This window comes from Somniosus microcephalus, unplaced genomic scaffold (assembly GCF_052327205.1).
Source record: "Somniosus microcephalus isolate GS21.2 unplaced genomic scaffold, FLI_Smic_1.0 unresolved_chr5, whole genome shotgun sequence".
Lineage (NCBI taxonomy): Eukaryota > Metazoa > Chordata > Chondrichthyes > Squaliformes > Somniosidae > Somniosus > Somniosus microcephalus.
Window position 1 is genome coordinate 49,216,263 of NW_028225183.1, and position 27,687 is coordinate 49,243,949.

The window sequence follows — 27,687 nt, forward strand, 5'->3', positions numbered from 1 at the left end:
TTATCGAAAGCCTTCTGAAAGTCCAAATGCACCACATCCACTGGTTCTCCCTTATCTATTTTACCAGTTACATCCTCAAAATATTCCAGTAGATTAGTCAAGCAGGATTTACCTTTTGTAAATCCATGTTGACTGTGTCCAATCCTGTCACTGTTTTCCAATTGCTCTGCGATTAAATGTTTTATAATGGACTCTAGCATTTTCCACACTACCGATGTCAGGCTTATCAGGCTATAATTCTCCGTTTTCTCTCTAACATCTTTGCTAAATAGTGGGGTTAAAATAGCTATCCTCCAATCCATGGGAACTGTTCCAGAGTATTATAGATTTTGGAAGATGGCCAACAATGCATCTACTATTTCTAGTGCCACTCCCCTAAGTACCCTAGGATGTATATTATCAGGCCCGTAGGATTTTTCGGCCTGCAATCCCGTCAATTTCCCTAACACCTTTTCTCTACAAATACTGATTTAATTCAGTTCCTCCCTCTCATTAAATGCTATGTTCCCCGACCTCTCTGGGAGGTTAATTGTGTCCTCCTTTTGAAGGCAGAACCAAAGTATGTATTTAATTGACCTACCATTTCTTTGTTCACCATTATAAATTCCCCTGATTCTGACTGCAAGGGACCTACGCTTGACTCCACCAATCTTATTCTCTTCACATATCTATAGAAGCTTTTACAGTCAGTTTTTATGTTGCTTGCAAGCTTACTCTCATACCCTATTTTCCCCCTCTTAATTAATCCCTTTGTCCACCTTTGCTGAACCCTAAACTGCACCCACTCCTCAGGTATGTTGCTTTTTCTGGTCAATTTTTATGTCCTCTCCTGGATATTATGCTATCCCTAATTTCCCTTGTTAGCCACGGTTGATTTATTTTTATGCCAAACAGGGTTGAACAAATTCTGTAGTTCATCCATGCAATCTTTGAATGTTTGCCATTGCCTATCCACCGTCAAGCCTTTGAGTAACATTGCCCAATCAATCTTACCCAACTCGCACCTCAGACCATCGTAGTTTCCTTTTTTTAAATTCAGGACCCTACTTCACTCTCCATCTTAATGAAGAATGATATCATATTATGATCGCTCCGACCAAAGGGGCCTCGCACAACTAGATTGCTAATTAATCCTTTCTCATTATATAATGCCCAGTCTAAGATGGTCTGATCTCTAGTTGGTTCCTCGACCTATTGGTCCAGGAAACCATCTCGTATACACTCCAGGAATTCCTACTCCACAGTATTATTACTAATTTGGTTAGCCCAATCTATATGTAGATTAAAGTCACCCATGATAACTGCTATGCCCTTATTGCACACGTCACTACTTTCCCGTTTAATGCCATCCCCAACATCCGCATACTGTTTGGAGGTCTGTATAAAACTCCCACTAACGTTTTCCGCCGCTTGGTATTTCTCAGTTCTACCCATACAGATTCCACATCATTAGAGCTAATATCCTTCCTTTCAATTGTGTTAATCCCCTCTTTAACCAGCAATGCTACCCCACCTACTTTTCCTTATTGCCTATCTTTCCTGAATATTGAATACACCTCGATGTTGAGTTCCCAGCCTTCATCACCCTGTTTCCGTAATCCCAATCATATCATATCCGTTTACCTCTATTTGTGCAGCTAATTCAACCACCTTATTACGAATGCTCCTCGCATTAAGACGCAAGGCCTTCAGGCTTGTTTTTTAACAATCTTACACATTTAAGAATTATTATTTACTGTGTCCATGTTTGATTTATACCCTTGATTTCTCTGACTGCCACCTTTATTTTTCCACTTCTTTTCTTTTGCTTCTATCCTCGTTTCCCTTTCCTCTGTCTCCCTGCTCAGGGTCCCTACCCCCTGCCATTTTGTTTACATCCTCCCCCAGAGCAGCAGCAAACACTCCCCCTAGGGCATCGGTCCTGGTTCTGCCCAGGTGCAAACCGTCCGGTCTGTAATCGTCCCACCTCCCGCAGAACCGGCTCCAATGTCCCAGGAATTTGAATCCCTACTCCTTGCACCATTCCTCTAGCCACGTATTCATCTGAAATGGCCTTCTATTTCTACTCGTACGAGCACGGGGCACTGGGAGCAATCCTGAGATCACTCGCTTTGAGGTGATATTTTTTAATTTACCTCCTAGCTCCCTATATTCAGCTTTTAGGACCTCATACGGGTTTTTACCTATATCTTTGTTACCCATATGCATCAGGACAACTGGCTGTTCACCCTCCACTTCCAAAATGTTCTACAACCGTTCTGAGATCTCCTTGCCCCTTGCACCAGGGAGGCAACATACCATCCTGGAGTCCCGTTTGCGGCCGCAAAAACGCCTATCTATTCCCCTTACAATATAATTCCCTTTTACTATAGCTCTGCCACTCTTTTTCCTCCTGTCCTGTGCAGCAGAAACAACCCACGGTGCCAGCAAGTTGGCTGCTGCTGCCTTCCTCTGATAAGTGATCTCCCTCACCAATATCCGAAGCGGTATATCTGTTTGAGAGGGTGATAGCCACAGGGGACCCCTGCACTATGTGCCTGCACCTACAACTCTGCCTGGTGATCACCCATTCCCTTACTGCCGGTGCTGCCTTTACATGCGGTGTGACCAAATCCCTAAACATGTTATCCAAGATCTCCTCATCATCGTGAATGGTCCAGTATGTATCCACTCACAGCTCTAGCGCTGCAATGTGGTCTGTTATTAGCTGCAGCTGGAAACACTTCCTGCACACATGGTCGTCAGGGACACAGGAACTGTCCCAGATTTCCCACATCGTGCAGGAGGAGCATATCATGTGGCCGAGCACTCCTGCCATGGAGTACCCTTTAATGAATTCAAATTAAATTAAATCAAATCAATTCCACCAATTACAATACAATTAAATGATATACATAAGGGCCTTGGTTTACCAGCAGTCCCTGCTACACTACAGACACCCTAAAGACTAGAAACCACAAGATTTAATTTTGGAAAAAATGAGGAAGAGAGAAATACTCACCAACCAATCACTTACCTGCTTTCTGGTGACGTCACACTTCGATTACTTTTTACTTCTCTCTCTCCGTCCCTTTGAGCTCGGAGATTGGTAAGCCTACCTGCTCCTTGCCTCTTTATATCACCGCCGCCGCCTTGCTCCACTCAGGTACGCTGCCCCCACCGCTGTGGGGCATACCTGCGCCACTCCCACTCTTTAAATCGCCGCCGCTGCCTCGCTCCACTCAGGACCGCCGCTGCCACCGCTGTGGGGCCTACCTGCACCTCTCCCACTCTATATATCCCCGCCGTTGCCTCGCTCCCCTCAAGTCCACTGCCACCGCCAACTTGCCACTTGCCCTTGGATCCCATGGGCTTTTACTTTTTTGAGTCACATGCCATGTGGGACATTTTCAACGGCGTTGTTAATATCTATGTGGACTGCATTAAATGCATTACCCATAATGAAACTCCTCGTTACCTCTGCAAAAAATGCAGTCAGACACGACCTTCCATTAACAAATCCATGCTGATTGTCCTTGATTAATCCATGCCTTTCGAACTGCCGATTTATACTGGCCATCAGAATTCGTCCAGTAATGTTTCCACCACCGAGCTAAGGCTGACTGGCCTGTAATTGGTCAATCCCTTTCTCCCTTTTTAAAAAACTTCATCCGGGTCTTGAGTTTTATCTGCATTGCATGACACTAAACTCCTTAAATAACAACAGAAAATGCTAGAGATATTCAGCAGGCCAGGCAGCATCCGTGGAGAGAGAAACAGAGTTAACGTTTCAGGTCTGGGACACTTCATCAGAACTGGAAAAAGCTGGAAATGTAATAGATATTAAGCAGGTGCAGAGACATTGGGGGGGGGCGGTTTAGGAGGGGAGGAAGGAATTGAAAGAACACTCTGTACTTTTGTAAGAGGCAGGACAGATAAAATGTTGCAAATGTTAATGGCAAAAATCATTCTCTCTTCAGCAGCACCAATGCATTCTATTTCAATGCTGTCTGGTCCACAGTTCCATTTCATCCTTCGACTCATCTGACGCTTCAACAAAAAACATTTTTTTTCCTTTCTGATGTCAAGGATCGCAAGCTTCATCAACTCATGGACACCATAGCCCCCGCGCCAAACTTTCTTCCCCGTTACTTTCCTCTGATCCCATCTCTTCCAAACTCACCCCCTGGCGTGTTTTCACTATCCCCTCTAACCTTCCCCTCTCCGACCACGAACGATCAGTCCTCAGCAAATGCCTGACCTTCATTCCCTTACGCCCCCTTCAGAATGAATTTCGAGCTCGGTACGATGCTGAGCTCTTCTTCCATCGCCTTCCTCTCCATGCCCACTTCTCTGGCCAGGAGACTTCCCCCCCACGGCTGATCCTTTCTCCCGCTTTCTAAATTCTCGTTCTACTTGGACCCCTCCCTTTGGCCACTTACCCTCTCTAGATCTTTTCATTGCTAACTGCCGATGTTACATCGGCTGTCTCCATTTCTCTGCTCCCCTCACTCACTCCTACCTAACTCCTTCTGAACTTGCCTCACTCCATTCTCTCCGATCCAACCCTAACATTATCATTAAACCTGCTGAAAAGGATGATGCTAATGCTGTTTAGCGAACCGAGCTCTACCATGTGGAAGCTGAACGGCAACTCTCCAACACCTCCTCCTACCTCCGCCTGGACCATGACCCCACTAGCAAACATCAAACCATTGTTTCCAAGTGTGTCACTGACTTCATCTCCTGTGGAGATCTTCCCTCCATGGCCGCTAATCTCATAGACTCCCAACCCCACACAGGCCACTTGTACCTCCTTCCCATGATGCGTAAACCAGACTGCGCTGGTAGACCCATCGTTTCAGCCTGTTCTTGCCCCATGGAACTTATCTCTTCCTATCTCAACTCTATTTTTTCTCCCCTTGTCCAGTCTCTTCCAACCTACATTTGGGACTCTTCCGACACCCTCTGTCACTTTAGCAGTTTCCAGTTTCCTGGCCCCAACTATCGCTTTTTCACTATGGACGTCCAATCCCTCTGCACCTCCATCCCCCACCAGGACGGCCTTCTGGCGCTCCGTTTCTTCCTTGAACAGAGGCCCAACCAGTCCCCATCAACTACCACCTTCCTCCACCTGGCTGTACTTGTTCTCACATTGAAGAAATTCTCCTTTGACTTCACTCACTTCCTCCAAATTAAAGGTGTTGCTATGGGAACCCGCTGGGCCCTAGCTATGTCTGCCTGTTCATGGGATATGTGGAACATTCTTTGCTCCAGTCCTACTCAGGTCCCCACCCTCACCACTTTTTCTGGTACTTCGGTGACTGTATTGGTGCCGTTTCCTGCTCTCGCCCTGAACTAGATAAGTCCATTTACTTTACTTCCTATTTCCACCCTTCTGTCACCTTCACATGGTCCATCTCTGACTCTTCCCTTCCCTTCCTTGACTTCTCTGTCTCCATTTCTGGCGATCAGCTTTCAACAAACATCCACTACAAGCCCACCGACTCCCACAGCTACCTGGACTACACTTCCTCCCACCCTGCCTCCTGTAAGGACTCTATTCCATTCTTCCAGTTTCTCCGTCTCCACCGCATCGGTTCTGCCGATGCCACCTTCCATACTAGTGCTTCTGACATATCTTCCTTTTTCCTCAACCGAGGATTCCCCTCTACCGTGGTTGACACCGCCCTTGACCGTGCCCGTTCAACTTCCCGCACTTCTGCTCTCACCCCTTCACCTCCCTCCCAGAACCACGATAGGGTTCCCTTTGTCCTCAACTTTCACCCCACCAGCCTCTACATTCAACCGATCATCCTCCGCCATTTCTGCCACCTCCAACGTGAACCCACCACCAAACACATCTTCCCATCACCTCCCCTTTCAGCATTCCGAAGGGACCGCTCCCTCCGCAACACACTGGTCCACACATCAATCAACCCCAACAGCACATCTCCTTCACCTGGCACCTTCCCGTGCAAGCGCAGGAGATGCAACACATGCCCTTTTACCTCCTCCCTTCCCACTGTCCAGGGCCTCAAACACCCCCTCCAGGTGAAACAGCGATTTACTTGTACTTCCTGCAATGTAGTATACTGTATTCACTGCTCCCGATGCGGTCTCCTCTACATTGGGGAGACCAAACGCAGATTGGGCGACCGCTTTGTGGATGACCTCCGTTCAGTCCGTAAGGTTGACCCTGAGCTTCCGGTCGCCTGTCACATTAATTCACCGCTTCACTCCCACTTTGATCTCTCTGTCCTCGGCCTATTGCATTGTTTCAAATAACCTCAATGTAAGCTCGAGGAACAGCACCTCATCTTTCGATTGGGCACTTTGCATCCTGCCGGACTCAACATTGAGTTCAACAATTTCAGCTAATTCTCCCTGCCCCCATTTTTCATGCAGTATGATATTTGCCATTCCGATTTGCATAATGTTATCTTTCCTGCCTCTTACAATTCCTTCCTCCCCTCCTAACAGCCCCCCCCCGCGTCTCTGCACCTGCTTAATATCTGTTACATCTCCAGCTTTTTCCAGTTCTGATGAATGGTCCCAGACATGAAACGTTAACTCTGTCTCTCTTTCCACGGATGCTGCCTGGCCTGCTGAGTATTTCCAGCATTTTCTGTTGTTATTTCAGATTTCCAGCATCTGCAGTATTTTGCTATTATACTAAACTCCTTAATAGTTCCTCTCTCACTATGTATCTCCTCTAATATTTTACACTCTACCTCCTTAACAACAATGTGTGCCTTACCCCAGTGCTGTGAAGACAGATGTAAATTGTTTATTAAGATCTATACCCACGTCTTCTGCCTTCACACACATGTTAGCTTTATGGTCCCTAATATGCCATACTCTTGCTTTAGTTATCCTCTTGCTCTTAATGTATTTATAAAACATCTTTGGGTTTTCCTTGATATTGCGTGCCATTTTTTATGACCTTTCTTTGCCTTCCTAATTGCCTTTTTAATTTCAATCAGGCACTTTCAAAAGTCCTCTAAGCTTTCTGTAGTATTGAGCTCTCTGTGTCTGACAAAGGATTCCCTTTTGTTCCTTCTCATATCCTGTATGCATCTTGACATCCAGGGGGCTCTAGATTTGAAAATCCCACCCTTTTCTTTCTGGGAACATATTTGCTCTGAACCCTCGCTATATCCTCCTTGAATGCCTCCCACTGCAAAGACACTCATTTCCCATCAAGCAGCTGCTTCCAGTCCACTTTTGCTAAATCACTCCTCAGCTGAGTAAAATTGGCCTTTTCCCAATTGAGAACTTTTACACCTGGTCTATCTTTGTCCTTTTCCATAAGGGGAGAATTAATATCAATCTTCCAAATCATGATCTGTTTGATAGAGTAAGTAAGTCTATTTCTAGTGGCAGAATCGTCAGTAACCAGAGGACACAAATTTAAGGTAACTGGCAAAAGAAAGAGAGGAGAGATGGAGGATTTTCTTTATGCAGTGAGTTGTTGTGATCTGGAATGCTCTGTCAGAGAACGTGGTGGAAAAAGATTCAAAAGCAACTTTCGAAATACAATTGGATAATTAGTTGAATGGGAAATATTTACAGGGCACTGGCAAAATATTAGAACTAATTAAATAGCTCTTTCAAAGAGACAGCACGGACACGATGGATCGAATGGTCTCATTCTGTGCTGTACCATTCCATGATTCTATGAGCAAGAGACAGAGAGAGAGAGAAAAGAGGTAAGGAGAGAAAGTAAAATAGAGATTGACAGACTGGGAGAGGTACAGAGGGACATAAATTAGCTTTAAAAGGGGAATTGAATAAATACTTGAAGGGGAGCAATATGCAGGACTATGGGAATAATTGGAGTGGTGAGCCCATGATGGATTTGATCAAAAGGATGAGAATATTATAATGGAGGTGTTGCCGGATCGGGAGCCAACGTCAGTGATCATAGTAGCGATGGCTGAATGTGACTTGGTGCCTGTTCGGATATGGGTAGCATTTGGACTCCAGTTTATGGAGGCTTGTAACGGGGAGGCCCACCAGGAGAGCATAGGATTAGTCGAGCCTGGATTTAACGAAGGCACGGATGAGGGTTTATGCAGCAGAAGGGCTGAGGTGGTCGATATAATGGAGGTGCTAGTAGGCAGGCCTGGTGGTACACAGGATACGAGGTCGGAACCGAGCTCAGGGTCAACGAGAACGCCGAGGTTGCGAAAATCTGGTTCAGCCTCTGACGTTGGCCAGAGAGTGGGTCTGAGTGGCTAGATAGGGAATGGATTTTGTGACGACGACATAAGAAATGGTTTTGGTTTTCCCAAGATTTAAAGGACAAGCACAATAATGCAGTGGTAAATGGTTACCAGATCTAACTGCTGGATACAGAGACTTACCAGGAACAACATCCGCAGCAAGGAGGTGAGAGTAAATCAGAAGAACAGTAATACAGTAAAACATGGTTAATAGAACAGACGGATAGAGAGACTTACCAGGAACACCCACAGCAGCAAGGATAGGATAATAAATAACAACACAGCAATACAATAAAACATGGTTAATTGAATAGTTGGTTAGAGAAGCTTACCAGGAACACCAAACGCAGCAAGGAGAGGATAGTAAAAGTGTTGAATAATCACAAGTGCTTCATAGATCCGGCTTTGTAACTGTGGTGTATCATAATTTGCATCAATATATTCCATCTCCCCGATGAAAGCCCTACCCATTGTTGTAACATTCCAATCTACTGTTGTTAGATTCTGATCCATTGTTTTAACATTCCAATCTACTCTTCTCATATTCTGACTCCCTCTCTGTGGAGCAGTGCGCTGATCCCTGTCAGTGCCGGAGTTGATGCTCGCATTGACACTATGGGATAACACATTGAATGGTGTCCCTTTTAATAGAAGAGGGAAACACTGCACTGATACAATTAGAGTACCCAGAGACTGACACTAATTACAGTCAGTTAACCTGTGCAGACTGACATTAATTACTGTCACCGAACAAACAGCTTCAGTTAACCCATTTCATATCTGCACTTTTTGTACCACAGAAAATTAGAACCTTTACCCAGACCATATGAGGGTTTGTGAGGGAAGGAATGGTAGAATATTGCCGGCTCTGGCCACAATCTTTCAAACCTCCTTGGATATGTGAGTGTTGCCAGAGGACTGGAGCATTGCAAATGTCACACCATGTTTAATAAAAAGTGAGGGATAAACCCTGTAACTGCAGGCCGTTCAGCCTAATGTCGGTGGTGCAGAAACTACAAGAGGCCATATTACAGGCTAAAATTATCTGTCACTTGGAAAAACATGGATTAATAAAAGACAACCAGCACAGCTTGTTTTAATGTCTCAATGTGTCTGCCAATCCTGATTGAGTGCTTTGATGAGGTAACGGAGAGGTTTGATGGTAGTTGTGCATCTGGACTTTCAAAAGGCGTTTAATGAAGTGCCACATAATAGACTTGATAGAGATTTCCAAAATGATTCTCAGCATAACAAAAATGGTGGGGGACTAAGATGCTATTGAGGGTGAGGAACTTAATATAATTAATATAAGTGGAGAAAAAATAACAGAGAAACTAATGGGACTAAAGGCTGACAAATCCCCTGGACCTGAAGGCCTAAATCCTAGGGATCTAAAAGAGGTGCCTGAAGAGATCGTGGATGCATTATTTTTGATCTTCCAAATTTCCCTAAATTCCAGAATGGTCCCAGCGGATTGGAAGGTCACAAATATAACACCGCTATTTAAAAATGGAAGGAGTGAAAAATCAGGGAACTACAGGCCAGTTCGTCTGGCATCAGTCGTCGGCAGATTATTGGAATCCATTGACAAGGAAGTGGTTTCAGGTCACTTAGAAAATCATAAGGTGATTAGGCAGAGTCAGCCTTTTTTGTGAAAGGGAAATCGTGCTTGACAATTTTATTAGAGTTTTTTGAGGATGTAATTAGTAGGGTAATTAAAGAGGAATACGTATATGTAGTATGTTTGGATTTCCAAAAGACATTCGATAAGGAGCCAGAAAAAAACTTACGACACAAGATTAGGGCTCATAGGGTTGGGGGTAATATATTATCATGGAGGGAAGATTGGTGAATGGACAGAAAACAGAGAGTGGGGATAAATGGACCTTTTTCAGGTTGGCAGGTACTGTAGTGCCAAATGGATCAGTGTTGGGGCCTCAGCTATTTACAATCTATATTAATGACCTCGATGACTCGACCAAGTGTAATGTATCGAAGTTTGCAAATGATACAAAGCTGGGTGGGACAGAAAGCTGTGAGGGGAACACAACGAGTCTGCAAAGGGATATAGCTAGTCTAAGTGAGTGGGCAGTAAGGTGGCAGATGGAGTATATTGCAGGGAAATGTGAGGTTATTCACTTTGGAAGGAAGAATAGAAAGGCAGAATATCTTTTAAATAGTGAGAAATTTTAATTGTTTGTGTTCAGAGAGATTTTGGTGTCTTCACGCAAGAAATACAGATAGCTAGCATGCAGGTACAGCAAGCAATAAGGAAGGCAAATTGTATGTTGGCCTTTATTGTAAGTGGGTTGGAATATAAGAGTAAGGAAGTCTTGATACAATTGTACAGGGCCTTGGTGAGACCACACCTTTAGTACTGTGCACAGTTCTGATCTCCTTATCTAAGGATGGATATATTTGCCGTGGAAGCGGTGCAGCGAAGGTTCACTAGGTTGATTCCTGAGATGAAAGGGCTGTCCAATGATGAGAGGTTGTGTAGAATGGGCCTATTGCAATGTGCTGTTGCATTTCAACTGACTATGATATTGCAAGGTGATATTCCACTGCAATGTTCTATTGCATTGCAAATTACTATTATAGTGCAAAGTGATATTCCACTGCAAAGTTCGACTGCATTGCAAATCATGATCATATTACAAAGTGATATTCCATTACAATGTCCTATTGCATTGCAAATGAATATTATATTGCAAAGCGATATTCCATTGCAATGTCCTATTGCATTGCAAATGACTATTATATTGCAAAGTGATATACCATTGCAATATCCTACAGCATTGCAAATCATTAATATATTTCAAAGCGATTTCGTTTGCAATGTTCTATTGCTTTGCAAATGATGATCATATTGAAGGCAATATTCCATTGTAAAGCGCTATTATATTGCAAATGACTATTATATTGCAAAGTGATATTCCATTGCAATGTTCTAATGCATTGCAAGTGGCTAGCATACTGCAAGGCAAAATTCCATTGCAATGTGCTGTGGCATTGCATCTGACTACTATATTGCAAGGTGATATTCCATTGCAATGTGCTATTGTATTGTAAATGACCACTAATTTGCAAGGTAATAGTTCACTATAATGTCCTATTGCATTGCAAATGACTATTATATTGCAAAGTAATATTCCATTGCAATGAAGAATTGCATTGCAAATGACTTTTATATTGCAAAGTGATATTACTCTGCAATTTTGTTTTACATTGCAGGTTACTAATATATTGCAAAGTGATATTCCATTGCAAAATGCTACTGCACTGAAAATGACTACTATATTGCAAAGCGATGTTCCATTGCAAAGAACTATTGCATTGCAAATGCCGATCATATTGCAAACTGATATTCCATTCCAATGTTGCAATGCATTGCAATTAGTGTTATATTGCCAAGTTATATTCCATTACAATGTAATGTTGCATTGCACATGGCGATTATATTGCAAACTGATATTCTAGTGCAATGTTCCATTGCATTGCAATGACTATTACATCGCAAATTGATATTCCATTGCAATATTCTATCGCACTGCAATTGACATTAACATTGCACTCAAATTCCATTGCAATGTTCTGTTGCATTGCAAATTCCTATTATTTCCAAAGTGATATTGCATTACAATGCTTTGTTCATTGCAAATGACGATCATACCCATTTCAATGTGCTAATGCATTGCAAATGACTATTATAGTGCGAGGTAATATTCCACTGCAGTGTTCTATTATATTGCAAATGACTATTGTATTGCAAAGTGATGTTCCATTGCAAAGTCTTATTGCATTGCAATTGAAGATTATATAGCAGTGATATTCCTTTGCAATGTGCAATTGCATTGCAAATGATTATTATACTGCAAAGCAAAAATCCATTGCAATGTTCTAATGCAGAGCAAATGACGATCATATTGCAAATCGATATCCCATTGCAATGTGCTGTTCCATTGCAAATGACTTTTATATTGCCAAGCTTTATTCCATTGCAAGGTTCTATTGCATTTCAAATAACTACTATGTTGCAATGTCATATTCCATTGCAATGGTGATCATAATGCAGTTATATAATCCATGGCAATGTGCTATTGGAAGATAGCTGGACTAGATGAGACACCAAACGGTAAGCAGTTATATGTAAACATGCCCTTGTGTGTATTTATGGTGACATACTTCTTTGATTCGTCATCCAGTGTAATCTGCAAGTATGCATGACTCATATCCAACTTTGTGAATTTCATTCCTCCAGCCAGGTTTGCAAAGAGATCCTCTGTTTTTCGAATAGGATATTGCTCTAGTTTGGACACCCGATTGACTGTCAATTTATAATCTCCACAGAGTCGTATCGAATTGTCCGGTTTCAAAACAGGTACTATGGGAGCTACCCATTCCGAACATTTCACTGGCTCCAGTATGTACTCTCGCAATAGACAGTCAAGCTCAGCCTCTCCTTTGGCTTCATGGCATAAGGCAATGGTCGTTGTTTAAAAAACCTTGGTGGTGCCTCCTTGTCTACATAAATCTTAGCTGGGGGGCCATTGAATGTGCCAAGTTCCTCCTTGAACACATTCTCATGTTCACTCAACACTTCTTGCAAACTCAACTTTTTGCCCTCATCTATTTGATTTACTGCTCCCCAGTTTAATTTAAGTTATTTTATCCAGCCCTGACCTAACAGGTTAAGTCCGGTACCCGATACTATAACTACAAGTAGCTGTTCCATTGTGTCCCTGTGCTGCACAGCCACATTAGCTACATCTAATGTCGCTACTCGTTCACCTGTATACGTTTTAAGGTGCAGAGAGCAAGATTTTAATTCTGGAACTTTTGCACGGTTCCGCAATTTTGAGTACTCTGCCTTGTTCATTATGGTTACACCGCACTCTGTATCGACTTCAAAGTTCACCTTAGAGTCATTTACTCTCAGTTGCAATGTGATAGGAGCCATTTTTGGAATGTTCTGTCACATGCTATACATTATGAACATATCCTCTTCTTCCTCAGCTTCCCCGCTGATGTGGTGTGCTCCCTGTTTTTTTCACTTCTCTTCCTTTTTGATGGATTCTTCCACAGTTTATTTTGCCCTGCATGCTCGTTTTATGTGTCCTTGTTTCCCACACTTGTGGCACTTTTCCTCCAGAAACAGGCATTCACTCGCCAGGTGATAGCCCTTGCATCAATAACATGCCTTCCCATGCTCACGTTGTGGTTTCTGATGCATGTTTAACTTGTGCACAACAACCTGACCTGCAACTTGCTTAGCATTAGCCCTGTCTGAACCCTGTATTTCTTTTACATCTCGGTTCGCTGCCTCTATGGATTGAGCAATTTCCAATGCTTTTTCATAAATCAGCCCATTCTCAGATAATAATCTACGCTGAATTCGGTCGTCCATTATTCTGCAAACTATCCTATCTCTCAGCATTTCCTTCAGGTTGTAACCATAATTGAAATCTTGTGCTAATTTACGCAACACCGCGACGTAGTCCATTACGCTCTCTTCTTCTTTTCTGTTCCTTGAATTAAACTTGATCCGCTGTACATTCCCACTAGGCTTGGGGTTGAAATGTTCTTTGAGCAAGGCCACTAATTCAGCAAATGAGTTGTCTCCAGGCTTTTCAGGACTGAGCAGATTCCTCATTAGACTGTAGGTCAGGCTTCCCACTGAACTAAGCAGAATGGCTTTCCTTATTCTGGCATCATTTATTTCATTTGCTTCAAAGAAATAACCCAACACTTCACAGTATTCCTCCCAGGTTTGTGCTTGAATATCAAAAGCGGAGACCGTTCCTACTTTTGCAGCCATGCTCTCTTCCAACTGGTAGCTAACTTCAGCTCGTGATTTTGTTGTTTAAAAGTCCTGGCAGACTTCCCTTCTTTATTCGGGGTCCTTTTTACCTCCTCGCCAAATGTGATAACTCCATGTAGTGAAACAAGAACTCGAAGAGGCGATATTTTAGAATTAGCACGAGTACTTTATTAACAACTGTGTAGCAAACATCATAGGCCTCCATCCTGCATCCTGGCTTTGCAGCTTAGCTCACCTTAACAGGAAGCAAACCCCTGACCTTAGCAGCAGCATTGGCCACAGCACCACCTGGTGTCTAACCGTAAGCATAACATCCCAGATTAATATAATAAGCTTGAAGTGTCGTCGCTGTTTCAGATGTAATCATATGGCCAAGCCGAAGAACCTAAATCAGCTCTATTTCTCCGTCCAAATTCCGGTATTAGGCCGGAGATTTTACTCTGGGATACGAGCGGTATAAGGAAATGGTTTCTTTGAAATCCCAAGTGAAGTAGCGACCAGATACCCGCACCGCGATCGGTTCCAGTGCAAGTATGGAACCTCCGCCAAGGGAAGGCAGTTCGAAACCAATCTCAGCGAGGCGGTGACGGTCACACGTCTGAAATAATCGAGCTGTTTGGAGAGCCCGCAATTATTGGAATGATTACTGCCGTGATAATGGCAGGCATGGCCGTCAACTACTGCCCATCCCTAGTTTACCATTCAAAAGGTGGTGGGTGGCCTTCTAATTGAACCACGGTGAGTCCAGTTATGTCAAAGTGCACAACAATGTAATGACTGCTAAGTTTTGGACCTAGCAACAATGAAAGAAGTGGGATATATGTCCAATTCAGGATGGTGTCTGACTTGGAGTGGACTTGGAGGTGGTGGCGTTCACATGCGCCTGCTGCCCCTCTCCTTCTGGTGGTAGAAGTTGTATGAGAGAGAGAAAGAAAGAGACAGAAGATGGACCTTTGAACCCCCTCCCTCAGCTCACTGTAACGATGATTGGCTCACCGAGCTACCAATAAACCTAGCACGAGAAATATCACCCAGCTTGGTTTGAGAGTTCGGCCAAGCAGGTTGTCGGTTTAGCTGAGATTTGCGAGGAATCTCTTCACACAGGGAGTGCTGAGAACGTGGAGTGCCCCGTGGAGTGATTGAAGTGGTTGACATTGCTGTCTTTTAGCCGAGGCTAAATGTATACACGAGGGAGAAAGGAAGAGAGGCGATTCGGGACAGGGCGGTAGGAGGGAAGTACATTATGTATTATGAACACTGCTGTGGACCAGCAGGGCCACGTTCTCTCTTTCTGTGCTATAAATTCCATGTCATTCTATATAATCAGCACCCCACTGAGCGCTTCGAAATAAAAAGCATTGGAAAATTAAAGCTGTGAATATCTGGACATACAATCATGCAGCGCGCAAGGAGGCCACTTGACCTATCTTGCCTGTGTAGGCTCTTTAGAAACATACAAACATAGAAAAAATAGGAGCGTTCTAGACCGCCCAACCAGCGGAAACATTCTCCCTGCATCCAGTCTCTCTAGCCCTGTCTGCATTTTATACGTTTCAATGAGATCCACTCTCATTCTTCTAAAGTCCAGTGAATACAGGCCTAGTCGACCCAATCTCCCCTCATACGACAGTCCCGCCATCCCAGGAATCAGTCTGGTAAACCTTCGCTACTCTACTCTCCCTCTATGGCAGGTTTATCCTTTCATAGGTAAATGGACAAAAACTGCACACAGTACTCCAGGTGTGGTATCACCAAGGCCTTGTTTTACTGTAGTAAGACATGCTTGTTCTGTACTTATATCCTCTTGCAGTGAAGGACAACATACCATTTGCCTTCCTAGCTGCTTACTGCACCTGCATATTTGCTTTCAGTGACTGGTGTACAATGACAACCAGCTCCCTCTGGGCATAATCATTTCCAATTCAATCACCATTTAAATAATACGCTGCCTTTCTGTTTTTCCTACTGAAGTGGATAACCTCACATTTATCAACGTTATACCGCATCTGCCATGTGTTTGCCCACTCACTCTACTTGTCTAAATCGCCTTGAAGCCTCTTTGCATCCTCTCCACAACTCAGTATCCCACCTAGTTACGTGTTGTCAGCAAACCTAGAAATATTACATTTAGTTCCCTCATCCAAATCATTGATATATATTGGGAATAGCTGGGGCCCAAGCCCTGATCCCTGCGGTACCCCACTAATCACCGCCTGCCACCCCAAAATAGACCCATTTATTCCTGATCTCTGTTTCCTGTCTGTTACCCAATTTTCTATCCATGCCAGTATAGTACCCCCAATCCCATGTGCTTTAATTTTGCCCACTTACCCCTTATGTGGGACTTTATCAGAGGACTTTTGAAAATACAAATACACTACATCCATTGGTTATCCCTTACCAATTCTACCGGGTACATCCTCAAAAATTCCAGTAGGTATGTAAAACACGATTTCCATTTCAAAAATCCATGTTGATTTTGTCCATTCACGTTGATATTTTCTGAGTGTCCTGTTATCACATCATTTATAATATTCTCTAGCATTTTACCTACTACTGATGTGAGGCTAACCTGTGTGCAGTTACCGGTTTCCTCTCACCCTCCTTTATTAAAAAGTGGGGTTACATTTGCCACCTGCCAATCTGCAGGAACTGTTCCATAATCTATAAACTTTTGGAAGATTACAACCAATGATCCACTATTCCCATGGCTGCCTCTTTTAGTGCTGAGGGATGCAGATTATCAGTCCCTGCTGTTTTATCAGCTTTCAGTCCCATTAATTTCTCCAGCACAATTTTTTAATAATTCTAAATTACTTTAATTCCTCCTTCTCACCAGACCCTTGGGTCCGTAGCAATTCTGGGAAGTTATTTGTGTCTTTTTCCGTGAAAACAGAACTGCAGTGTTTGTTTAATTGCTCAGACAGTTCCCTGTTCCCCTTTATAAATTCTCCCGTTTCTGACTGTAAGGGACCTACTATTCTCTCCACTAATCTTATTCTTTTTACCTACTTGTAGAAGATTTTAAAATCCACTTTTATGTTCCTTGCTCTCATACACAATTTGTAATAGCAATCATATTAGTCCGCATATCGTCAGCTCCTTTCTCATAGATCAGCAAGTCTTCCACTTTCAAGTATTTATCGAAATTACTTTTGAAATTTACTATTGATTCTGTTTCCAGCACCCTTTCAGCAAGTGTAGTCCCCAACACAGCAGCTCACTAATAATAATACTCCAGCTAATTTGCCCTGAGCAGCATTCCAGATAGCGTCTGCTTTTCTGGAAGTTAAACATTTCTGAATCAAATCCAATGACTGGGTTTTATCATAATATTATCTTTGAATTGCTGTGAAGAAGCAAAACCGTCGATGCAATATTTTCATCCACAAACTAATTATTTGACGATTCATTATCAATTCTCTTTCTCGAGTATATGTGATTCGGTCTGGAATACAAATTGCAATGTTCGTCGTCGTATGTGTCTTCACACTGTTCCCTTTGTGGAACTGTATGAAGTGGTGGAAGGATTTCTGGCCGCGATTAACGCTCCTTCCATGACCATAACCATTTTTGTACCAGCCATTAGGATGGTTAGTCCTATGGCAGGAATGTTTCATTGGCTCCCACAACCCATACGAGGGGGTGCCACCCACAACCACGGACGCGAGTATCATGCTGGATGTCAACCCAGAATTTAGAGCTGGAGCTCCTACTCCACTTGCTGGGACTGTTTGGAGCGGGGTTCGTAAATCCTATGCCTTCTGGCCCAGCGGCGGGGATGCTACCGTTACGCCAAAGGCCCACTCGATTGCAATGTTGAAAGGATGTATATCAGACTGGAGAAAAGTGTGCAGTAGAGTCCGCCTGGGGGCGGTATTAGCACCATTGCTTTCTTCGTTATAAATATACGAGGTGGAAATTGGAAAACGGAGCACAATTTCGAATTTTATGATGATACAAAACATGTTAACGTAGTAAAAACTAAGCAGGATTACAGCAGTATTCAAGAGGACATAGACAGATGGGTGAAATGTTCAGACACAAGGCAGATACAATTTAGAAACATAGAAACATAGAAGATAGGAGCAGGAGTAGGCCATTCGGCCCCTCGAGCCTGCTCCGCCATTCAACGAGATCATGGCTGATCATCCAACCCGAGCACCCGGTCCCTACACCGACAGCCATCCCATCCAAGCCCTATCCCCGTAACCCCGTAACCCCACGTATTTAATCCCCCCGAACACTAAGGGTCAATTTTTTTCATGGCCAATCAAACTAACCCGCACATCTTTGGACTGTGGGGGGAAACCGGAGCACCCGGAGAAAACTCACGCAAACACGGGGAGAATGTGCAAACTCCACACAGACAGTCACCCAAGGCCGGATTTGAACCCGGGTCCCTGGTGCTGTGAGGCAACAGTGTGAAGAGTGGCATTGTGCGGCAGTATAATCTAAGTGGTAATATTTTGAGAGGGGTTTAAGAGCAGAGGGACCTGGGAGTATAATTCACGTGTCTTTGAAGGTGAAGAGTAAGTTGATAAGGCGGTTAAAAAAGACATTATGGATAACTGGCTTTATAAATCGGGGCTTTGAATACATAAACAATGTACTCACGCAGAACTTATGAACATCCGAATTAGGACATAAGAATTAAACATTTATAAAGCACTGGCTTGCTTTCAGCGGGCGTATTGTGTAGTGTTCTGGACACCAAATTTTAAGAAGGGTCTCAAGGCCTTGGACAGGATAAATTTGCAGATGACACAAAGCTCGGTGGACGTGTGTGCTTTGAGGAGGATGCCAGGAAACTACAAGATGATTTGGACAGGTTGGGTGATTGGGCAGAAGCATGGCAGATGCAATATAAGGTGGATAAATGTGAGGATATCCACTTTGCTGTCAAAAACAGGAAGGCAGATTATTATCTGAATGGCAATAGATTGGGAGAAGTGGAAGTGCAACGAGACCTGGGTGACCTTGTGCACCAGCCGCTGAAGGTAAGCATGCAGGTGCAGCAGGCGGTTATGAAGGCAAATGGTATGTTGGCCTTCATAGCGAGAGGGTTTGAATACAGGAACAAGGATGTCTTGCTGCAGTTGTACAGGTCCTTGGTGAGACGACATCTTGAGTATTGTGTGCAGTTTTGGTCGCCTTATCTGACGAAGGATATTCTTGCCATGGAAGGAGTTCAGCGAAGGTTCACCAGGCTGATATCTGGGATGGCAGGAATGACGTATGAGGAGCGATTGGGTCGATTGCGCTTATACTCATTGGAGTTTAGAAGAATGAGAGTGGATCTCATTGAAACCTATAAAATTCTGGTAGGACTGGGGAGACAAGATGCAGGGAGGATGTTCCCGATGGTCGGGGAATCCAGAACCAGGTGTCACAGTCTAAGGATAAGGGGTAGGCCTTTTAGGACAGAAATGAGGAGGAATTTCATTCACCCAGAGAGTGGTGAATCTGTGGAATTCTCTACCACAGAAGGCAGTAAAGGCCAATTCATTAATTATATTTTAGAAGGAGTTGGATATATTTCTTAAGGCTAATGGAATCAAGGGGTATGGGGGGAAAGCAGGTACCGCGTACTGAACTTGGATGATCAGCCATGATCACATTGAATGGCGGAGCAGGTTCGAGGGGCCGAATGACCTACTCCTGCTCCTATTTTCCTTGTTTCTATGTTTCTATGTAAAGTAGAGGTTTATCAGGATGATACAGGGGTGGACGACTTTAGTTATGTGGAGAGATTGGAGGAGCTGGGATTGTTCCTCCTAGTGCAGAGAAGGTTCAGGAAGATTCTAACAGATGTATTCTAAATGAGGAGGGGTATGATAGAGCAACTAGTTAGAATCTGTGTGGTCTGGCAACTGTGTCCAAAACCAGAGGTCAGTGACTTAAAATAATTGGGAAAAGAACTAGAAGGGACCGGAGGAGAATTTTTCACACAGATGGTTTTGTGATCGGAAAAGCACTTGGTGAAAAGGGGGTGAAAACAGATTCCATCAGAATACGTACGATTCAATTGGACATGTACTTGAAGGGCGCTCATGTGCAGCTTCATATTAAAATGTGGGGTGTGGGATTCTGTTGTGCAGCACTTTCAAAGAGCCTTCACAGACACGATGGGTGCAGTGGCCTACTTCTGCTCTGTGAGGTTGTAACATGCTATGAATTTATGCCCCACCAGAATAGAAAAGGGATTAATGCTTGCCGTCTGCTTTTGTGATGTCGTTGCTCACCGAGAGTTGTCGCTAATGCACTTTTCAGGGCATGTAAAGTTGCAACCAAAAAGTGGGATAGCACACCAAAACGAGTGGTGAGACATCTCAGTTTTCTCAAACTTTGTGATATGTGAACTTCAGTGCAGTAAATGAAAAGAAAACAGATTGGTTTTGCTCAGTGTGTATCACTCTCTGGTCTGAGTCCGGCGATTGTGAATTAGAGCCGCATTCCAAACACTTGAGCACATAATCTGGGCCAGCAGTACCAGTGAAGCACTGAGGCAATGATACATTGTGGGAGATGCCATCCTTTGGATGAGACGTTAAGCCGAGGGCCTTACATTACTCATCGATGAATGGTAAACATCCCTTGGATCTTTCGGAAGAGCAGGGAGACTTTCTGTTCCCTTGGGTCAAGGAGCAGGAGGTGGGGATCGTGCACAAGACGAGCTCAGAGAGGGAATGATGGAAGATGGGAGAGAAATAAAATGCAATTCCAGTCTAGGGCAGGGTGAGCGGGCTAAGGGGAAGGTTTATTTTGCAGGGAAGGGGAAGGAGTTGAAGGAGCAGAGGCAGCTGAGCGGACGACCATAGGGATAGAGGAGTGTGCTGAGATGACAATTTCTAGGGGAGGTGGTGATGAGTTTTGGTAGTAGAGCTGATATGGAGGGTGAAGTTTAGGAACACAGCCCTACTGCGAAAACAAGGGGTGGAGAGAGAAGCTGACATGTAGGTTGAAACCCCTGAGGATGAGGAGTCGCTCAACGAACAGGCCGTGGGATGAAAGCAGAAAGCCTATCTTACGAACATACAAACATACAAATTAGGAGCAGGAGTAGGCCACTCGGCCCTTCGAGCCTGTTGCACCATTCAATAAGACCATAGCTGACCTGATTACTCCACATTCCCGCCTACCCCCGATAAATTTTCATCACCTTGCTTACCAAGAATCTATCTACGTCCACCTTAAAAATATTCAAAGACTCTGCTTCCAGCGCCCTCTGAGGAAGAGTTCCAAAGACTCACGATCATCTGTGAGAAAAAAAATTCTCCTCATCTCTGTCTAAAATGGCCGACCCCTTAATTTTAAACAGTGACCGCTAGTTCTAGATTCTGCCACAAGAGGAAACATCCTCTCCACATCGACTCTGTCCAGATCCCTCAGGATCATATATGCTTCAATCAATTCACCTCTTACTCTTCTAAAATCCAGCGGATACAAGCCTAGCCTGTCCAAACTTTCCTCAAAAGATAACCCGCCCATTCCAGGTATTAGTCTAGTAAACCTTCTCTGAACTGCATCCAACGCATTTACATCCTTCCTTCAATAAGGAGAGCAATACTGTACACAGTACTCCAGATGTGATCTCACCAATGCCTTGTATAACTGAAGCATAGCCTCACTACATTTGTATTTGAAAGGGTTAAAAAGCAAATCCTCTCAGTGTTAAAAATGCAGAGAAAAAGAAAGGGATTATGTGCGAATTCACTAAGAGCTGAGGAGAAGCCAGGTGGCTAGATAAGAAGTCTGCCCAGCTCAAGGGCTTTGCACAATGGAGCCTTACAAGAATAAGATAAGGCATAGCCACCAGGCTACACACAGCTAATACTAAAGTGTGAGAAAGATTTAAGAAAGTGTCAGCTAAACTTAGAAGTAGTAACATAAAGAAATAAAATGGCTTTACAGAATTGGCAATCGGCTTGCATACATATATATATATATACTAATAGTTGTTCTGAGTTTCGGAAAAGTAGAGAAAAAGGAACATCAGCCGGTCTGGCAGTTTGTAGAACTGCACTCATGGTCCAAATGACAGATAAGAAGCAAAACAGAAAGAAGGGGCTCAGTTACAAACAGACTGTTTGTAAGTAACCTATGACCTGCAGTCCAGTATTATAGACTGAATAAGGGTCACGAGGGCTTAGATGCCAGAATCATTACAAGATATGGTTAATTAACTATTATACAATGTCAAATCAATTGAAAGACAAGATTTTGTTATCAATCAACTTTTTCTTAAAGATTTTAACTGGAGAACAATTGTTGCTTAAGCAATGATGTAATAACCACGTGAATTTATGTATCTTCTGTATTTTTTCAGCTCCTTGAGGTATATAAAAGGAGCCTAACAGCTATGTAAAGTTGAGAAGGTGCTCACACAGACCGCGGGGTCTGAGACGCTTCTCCCAGAGCTCTGATAATAAACTGCATCTTTTTTCTTTTACATGGTTTAGATGTTAATTTATTTTCACCACAACATTCATGAACTCATTTCTCTTATCTGGAAGTCGGAGAGCATGCCAGGGGATCTCAGAGACACCGGAATTGTGACCATCTTCAAGAAAGGTGGCAATCCGATTACGCTAAGTAGAGAGCAGTATCCCTGCTGTCTGCCACAGGGAAAGTCATTGGAAGGATCTTCCTCAATCGCCTTCTCCCAGTGGCTGAAGAGCTCGTCCCAGAGTCGCAATGTGGATTCTGCCCACTAAGGGGCACAATGGACATGATCTTTACCACGCATCAATTACAACAGGAATGCAGGCAACAGCACCACCCGCTGTACGTGGCCTTCTTTGACCTCACAAAGTCCTTCGACAATGTCAACTGTGAGGGATTATGGAGTGTCCTCCTCAAATTCGGCTGCCCTCAAATGTTTTTCACCATGCTCCGCCTGCTTCGTGACGACATGCAAGCGGTGATCCTGACCAACGGTTCCACCAGAGTCCCAATTCACGTACGGTCCGGGGTCAAATAAGACTGTGTAATCTCACCTATGCTCTTCTCGATCTTCCTGGCTGCAATTCTCCATCTCACCCTCAGTAAGTTCCCCGTGGGGGTGGAGCTAATTTACAGAACAAACGGGAAATTATCCAACCTCCGTCGCCTCCAGTCCAGATCCAAAGTCGTCCCATCCTCTGCCGTCGATTTACAGTATACAGATGATGCTTGCATCTGTGTACAATGTGAGGACGAACTCCAAAACAGCGTCAAAAACTTTGCCGAAGCATACGACAGCAACTAAACATCCATAATACAAAGGTCCTCTACCAAACTGCCCCCACCACACAGTACTGCCCCCGGATTATCAAAATCCAAGACAAGGCCTTGGACAATGTGGACCACTTTCCATGCCTCGGTAGCCTACTGCCAACAAGGGCAGACGCTGATGACTAATTCCAACACCGCCTTCAGTGTGCCAATGCAGCCTTCGGCCGCCTGAGGAAGAAAGTGTTTGAAGACCAGGAACTCAAACCCGGCACTAAGCTTATGGTCTACAGGGCAGCAGTGATACCTGCCCTGCTGTATGCGTCAGAGACATGGACCATGTAAATCAGGCAACTCAAAACACTGGAGATTTACCAACAACGCTGCATCCACAAGATCCTGCAAATCCATTCGAAGGATAGGTGCACCAGCGTCAGTGTTCTTGCTTAGGCCAACATCCCGAGCATCGAAGCTTTGATCACGCTCAATCAGCTCCGATGGATGGGTCACATCGTCCGCATGTCGATACGAGACTCCCAAAACAAGCACTCTACTTGGAGCTCCGACATCGCAAGCGAGCCCCAGGTGGGCAGGGGAAACAATTCAAGGATAACCGCAAAGCCTCCTTGAAAAAGTGCAACATCCCTATCGACACGTGGGAATCCCTGGCCTAAGAACGCACAAAGTGGAGAACAAGCATCCGAGCCCCTCAAGTATCTTCTTCAGGAGCAATCGGAAGCCAAGTGCAAACAGCAGAAGGAGCGCACGTCACCCCAAACACTTCAACCACCCGCCCCATCAACGAACGTCACAGAGACGGTACATCCCGCATTCGACTCATCAGTCACCTGCGAACTCATTTTTCATGTGGAAGCAAGTCCGAGGGAATGCCTAAGAGGAAGGTGCAGCGGACCATGCTGAGCCCATAACCCAGAGTTCGATGGATCGAAACCAAAATATGATATTTGCATTCTTATTTTCAACAACAATAAAAACATCTATTGTTACTCATAATCACATCGCACATATTTATTATCACATTTTAAACTTCACTTATACCAACTTCCTGCTTACAGTAAACACAAATACCTGCAACACAAATTTCAAATCAATTCACTTTTATTCGCACCAAAATAAGCTGCAAATGCTGCAAACACGCAGCAGCCTTGTTTTCCCCTTTCTCTCAAACCATTCCTGCAGCGCCGCCACTCCAACGCCAGATGGTGATCTTGGCCATCTGAAAAACTGGCACATGGTCACAGTGAGGAGACGAACAGTAACACAGAACACCTTTAAACAACAGGGAACACACTTACACAGCAGCGAATACATTTACACCACAGAGAGCGCCTTTGCACCATTCAGTATTATGACACATCTTCACCATTTTTTTATGGATGTCATTGCTAACCTTTTCCTTCAGTTGTTATTGACAGGCATATACTATGTGCAGAATTTCCTCTGGTCGATAATTGACCTGAACCCAGCACCGAACACTACAAACACCGTCACTCAACTAACCGAATTCAGATCGTTCACTCAATCGTCTCCAAACCTGCTGCACCTCACTTATTCAGATATATACTACATTTGCATTTTTGTTTCTTCCATTTCTTACAATCTGTCGACCGCACCCCCCATTGCTGCCACTCTCGCACCCCCATCTCTTCACCGTTAAGCCGTTCGCCGTTTTAAACGTGCCAGTTGACCCGCACCTGCCATCTGCTCATGTGCTCCAATCCGATTAATATAACACGAATATTTTTTCAATCTAACCTATCGAGACAGTGAAAATACATTAAGACAAGGATAAGAGAAGATCCGTTCTCTATAAACAGGTTGTGAGCAAAGGTCTGTGTTCAGGATTAGGGTCAGATGAGATTTTCAATCCATTAGTCTGAGGAACCTGTTATTAGGAGGGCAAATATTCCCTTTTATTCTGTCCTCTTATAATTGTGGTAACTTTCACGCTCAATGCGGCAGGAAGAGTTCAGTTGAGGGAGCGTTAGAAGGAAGATCACAATGTACCATCTATGCTCAGAATTTTATTACCACAATTGGCACAATTCTGAAATATTTCCCTATGGAAATGATTATCTTTCTTTCTTTCTACCGTTGTTTCTTTCTTCCCTCAGGCTCGTTCTCTCCGTTCTCACTGACTCTCCCGGTTCTCCCGTTTTATATTTTGTCCTCTTGTAGTGTTTCCCATCAGGTTCGCATGCTCCACTCAAAATTGCACTTCATTAGCACCTTTCAACATCTCAGACCGTCCCAACGCGCTTTACTACGAATGAAGTATTTTAAAGTGTATCAATATAACAACAATATATTCTCAGCCTGACACAGAGAGAGGAATGGATTCGACTTTAGGCGGTGTTACTTTTCCAGAGAGCAGCAATGCGTTGTGGCTGGTGTTGTGTGTACTGATTCTCTGATCGCCTTCAAGAGGGATGGGAAATCACATGGCAGATGAAGTTTAATGCATAAAAATGCACCGTGATATATTTTGGTAGGACGGATGAGGTGTGGCAATGGCGCAGAAATTCGTGTCGGGGGCTTCCCGTGGGTGCAAGCCAACGACCTGCAATTAGCTATCGCGCCGGCAGTTGAGGCCTGGGCCTGCATGGATTTCCAGTCTGTGGCCCGGTCCAGCTCCTGGCGCGCTGTGCTTGCGTGATCCAGTGGCGTAGTTAGTGCGATGCGTCAGCTGGGATCACGTGAGCACTGGGCAACCAATCGGAGGAGGGAAAGGTCCATTCATCAGTTTGACAGAAAGAATGTCAAACTCATGAAAACTCCGGGCGCCCAAAACAGTACTTAGCCTTAAAATAAATTTGAAAAATAATCACACTATTTAAATCAACTATAAATAACAATAAATAACTATTTTAAGCAATAATTTAAATTTTTGAAAAAAATAATTTTATAAAAAATCGGGGCTAATAATACACTTACCTTCCTGTAAACTATTTAAAAATAATAAACCTGTGGAAAAAATGATCTAATTTTAATTAATTGACCATTTACCTTTTAAAATGAAGTCCTTAAGTCTGGTTTTTAAATGTGCAAAAAGTAGAGGCCTTCACGCACTGGCAAACCTGTAAAAAAAGAGGAAGTTCAACACGCACGCGCAGACTCCTGTGCGCACGCATTCGACTCCTTGGTTCAGAGGATCGGAAATGCCAGTTTCCCCCTCATGCGTAGTGCATGCAAGAAACCGACAATTCCATCGGGTCCACGCTTGAGTACTCCGTCCGTAATCACGCCTTGGGACCCGAATTTCTGGGCCAATATGAACGAAATTGTACAATTTTAAAGGGTTGCATGAAAAGGGAGATCTGGAGGTGTATGTGCACAAATCTTTGAAGTTGGCAGGACAGGATTAGGGGGCTGTTAAAAAGCATATGGCATGTGTGGCTTTAACAACAGAGGAATAGAGAAGAAAAGTTCAGCAGTTATGCTAAATCTTCATAAAGCACTGGTTAGCTTCAGCGGGAGTATTGTGTTCAATTATGGGCATACACTTTGGGAAGGACGGCAAGGCCTTGGAGAGGGCGCTTAGGAGATTTACTGGAATGGTACCAGGGTAAAGGCATTTCATTTATGTGTAGAGATTGGATAACCTGGGATTGTTCTCCTTAGAGCATAGACTGTTAAAGGGAGGCTCAATAGAGATATTCAAAAACATGAGGGGGTTTGACAGAGCAAGTAGGGAAACTATTTCCTCTGGCAATTGGAAAGTTAACCAGAGGTCATGAATGTAATTTATATTGGTGCACAGACGCTTGTTAAGTGCAGGAACGCAATACCTAAAAAGGTATTGGAGTCAGATTCAACAGCAACTACAAAATGCAATTGGACATGTTTTTGAAGAGAACTCGTAAGGTTGTGGGAAAAACGTGATGAAATTGGACAGCTCTTTCAAAGAGCCAGCACAGGCACGACAGGCCGAATGGCCCCTATTGTGCTGTAACATTCCATGAATTGAACCCATCCATAATGTTAAAGGCCTACATGAGCGCTACTCTCAGTCTACTTTCTCCTAGAGGGAAGAGGCCAAGTAGTTCCCAAAGACTTCCTTCTCATTTCCCCATTCACTGTTGCTGGAGTGACGGGGCCAGAATTCTTCTCTTCACCCACAGTTGCATCAGGTGCTCCTTCGTCAGCACAGACTTAGAAGACAAAGGGAGATTAGAAAGAAAATGCTGCCAGGTCTTCTGTACTAAATTACATCAAAAAGCCAATTGGGGATGTAGCTCAGTGGGCGAGCGCATGTTTCGCATGTATTGAAGTTTTGGGTTCAATCTCCAAATATTGCTTTTTACTGCATCGTTTTTGGCAAAATGTTCTCTTAGGCTTTACAGGATCTGAGACCTCGGTGAAACATTTCTTCAAGTTCTTACAATCTATCGACCGCGCCACACTTGCTGCCACTCTCACACCTAC

General features: G+C 43.8%; 1 protein-coding gene and 1 pseudogene across 1 annotated transcript in view; one reads left to right on the plus strand and one right to left on the minus strand.

The window, feature by feature from the left end:
• LOC147088186 (Fc receptor-like protein 5) overlaps nt 1-27,687 on the plus strand; it is a 509,517-nt gene that overhangs the window by 354,493 nt on the left and 127,337 nt on the right. The gene's annotated exons all lie outside the window — the stretch shown is intronic.
• Nucleotides 1,783-2,818, minus strand: LOC147088200 (uncharacterized; annotated as a pseudogene).